We start from the raw sequence: 3,042 nt of genomic DNA on the forward strand, positions 1-3,042 counted from the left end.
TTATTATGCAGATAGGCTTCCAAATCACTTTAAAATTGTAAATATATCAATAAAACATTGCCCAACTGATTTCTATATATATAGTGGTGTTTCATTTTAATCATCAAAGAACACAGATTTTGGGTATTTTAATGAGAGAATTTTGGTTTTTTATCAGAGAATTTGCAGTTTTTAAACAAAGAACACCAGGATCTCTGCTCATAAGGCAAGTGGCAAAACCCAGGCAGAGGAGCCTAACCAGGTCTAGCACCAGGAACCCAGCTGGAGGGCACATGAGATGGCTAACCTGGCCACTTGGGGCCCGAGGCACAAATCTCCAGCACAAATTCATGCCACTGATATTTGAGCTGCTATAAGCTCATGTGCCTGCATGTGTGGACACACCCCGGAGGTCCCTTCTGGGCCTACTTTTCTATGATTCTATGAAGTAAAAGCATTGAAGTCAGGAGAACTTTTATGCATTTATAATGTTATAACTGAGAGGAGAAACTGGCCCATTATATTTACACCAGAAATTATTGAATGCAATAAAATACCTATTCTAATTGATTAACAGAAATTGTTTGTGGTTTGAATTAATCTGCAATTGATTCAGGGTTGTTGGCTGTAGCCATGTTGGTCTAAAGACACGGGCAGGCAAGGTTCATTGAGTAGATGTGATATCTTTACTAGACCAACTAAATCGTTGGAAAAATGTTCTTTGCAAGCTTTTGGGCACAAATGCCCTTCTTCAGGAATAAGGAGACTCTACTGGTATTACATGTTTTCCAAGGTATAAAAGCTGATTTTCAACATGCAGTCTGAGAAAATGCAAATGGGTTGTAGTTTGGGACACAATGGGTAAAGGTAGGAGGGAATGGGGTGGAAAGGAGGGAAATGTGTGAAAGAGTATAGCTGATGAGCCACAGGAAGGTTACCTGGGGTTATCAGATGACAAGCAGGGTGTAATGTGCCATAAATCCAATGTCTATATTTAGTACGTGATTTTTTATATCCAGTAAATTTATGAAGTGAAGTTCATCAGCTCATCTACAAAAGGTGTTTTGTAAATGCCCTTTGAGGATTAGAACAGGGAGATCAGAGGTAGAGTGTTTATCTTTTGAAAAGTGTGCACCAACACGTATTTGGATATTTTTGTATTTGATGGATTTTTGGTGTGCATACCTCTACAATTGATTGTACTTACCCATATCTTACAATAATGTGGGCAGTCTCTGAACTTAAGTTGATTCTAGGGATGATCTGAAGACGTACATGGTATAATATTACTATTTGATATTCATGAAATAATAGAAATAATATTTTCTATGATTATGAATATACTGATTTGTCTTTAAGCACTAACTGTTGTTTGTCCTTTTTTGACACAAAAAAGGAAACAAGAGAAAAGAAAATGTAATTATTTGGAATATCTATTATTTGGTGCTATTGGCTGTGTGCAGATGAAACAAGGGGCATGTGTGCATGACACTTTAAAGTGAGCTAAATGCTTTTGCACCATTTTAATATTGTCAGTGTTAGCACACCTCAGCGGCGTATTGCTCATTAATTCCAGCCTCTGTAGGAATTTTGCTGGTATAATGCACCTTAAATGACTTGGGGTGCAGCTAACTAAAACTCTGCCGAGGAACTTTAGTTTGCTGCCCCTACAGCCACAGAGTGAAGCGCTGGGCTCTATGCAGCTCAGGGGCTCTGCAGGAAGCCCTGCAGGCAGCTTGGCAGCAGCCCAGGAAAGCAGGCTTTGCCCCCAAAAAAGCAGCAAGCTTGATATTTTTTCCTCCTGGAACCTGTCTGCCTGCCTGAACTGCACAGGGGCCTGGTGCTTCCTTTCACACTGCAGTGCCCCCTGTGACCACCCAAGCTGGGTGCCTGTGGGTGGGTGCTGCCTGGGCGGGGGAGGGCACCACTGCCATAGAGGGAAACACCAGTCCCCTCCACAGCCCAGGGACTGTTCCACCCAGCGGCAGCTCACCTTCCCCTCCCCACCACCGGAGAAGCAGATAAGTTGGGTGTGTGCATGACACAGGGGTTTAATCAACCCTAAATTGAAGTGGTATTTTTAAAAACACACCACTTAAACTACACACACCCACTGATACCTGGTGCATAGGGATTGTAATTGTAAATTAGCTTGAAGACACAAATCTTAGCATCCATAACCCATAATAAAACCTTATCAACCCTTGTAGAAAATGCACCATCATTAGAATTACTGTTAACATAGTTGAGCAAATTATATTCTAATAAATTTGGTGAACAGTATGATAGTTTTCAAATTAATTATTCAATTATTCTTGTTTAAGCAACACTGATATTTTAATATATTTGTGAATCTATCTGATTAATTTTGTAACATTTTTAAAGAAATTATTCAAGTAATGCTTTTAATCAGTCACCTAACTCTGCCATTGACAAATCTCTGCTGGCAAAAAAAAAGCATCTTTCAAGAAGGAGAAGAACAAATGAACAATTGAACTGTTTGACAATAAAGTAATTTCCAACAGTTACACAGAATTCAATTAAGTGATGATTTTTTTCCTGTTACATTTTGTTGTCCTAATATCATACAATCACAGCATAGTTTGTTTCACAATTCAGAATACTGTTTCACAGTTTCACAATATTCAGATGAATGTGTCTTGATTACTCAATAAAACAAAACAATATGGTGTCCATTAATGGCATGACAATTCTTTCTATAGTTTTATGCCAATCTTGTGTTCTATAAGAAATCAAAGACCTTTTTAAAAACTCATTTTGGTTTTACACTCCTTACTTCTGACTGTAAAGCTTTAAAAATTGCTTACCAACTCTCACTCTCAAGGCCTGATATTCTGCCTTTCTGGAATTTTTAATCCTTTAGTGTTTATAACTTCCCTTCTACTTCCAGGCTTCTCTCCCAGTTCTCTCTCTTCTCCATTGATGTGGTTATTTCCTCTTCTATGCTTTCATCTAACATTAACTCTTCTGTTCTTCTGTCCAGCTGTAAGGTCCATTTCACCACCCTTTAGCCTTCTCTGTCTGAATATCTGCTTATCCATT

This window comes from Alligator sinensis, unplaced genomic scaffold (assembly GCF_000455745.1).
Source record: "Alligator sinensis unplaced genomic scaffold, ASM45574v1 scaffold196_1, whole genome shotgun sequence".
Classification (NCBI taxonomy): domain Eukaryota; kingdom Metazoa; phylum Chordata; order Crocodylia; family Alligatoridae; genus Alligator; species Alligator sinensis.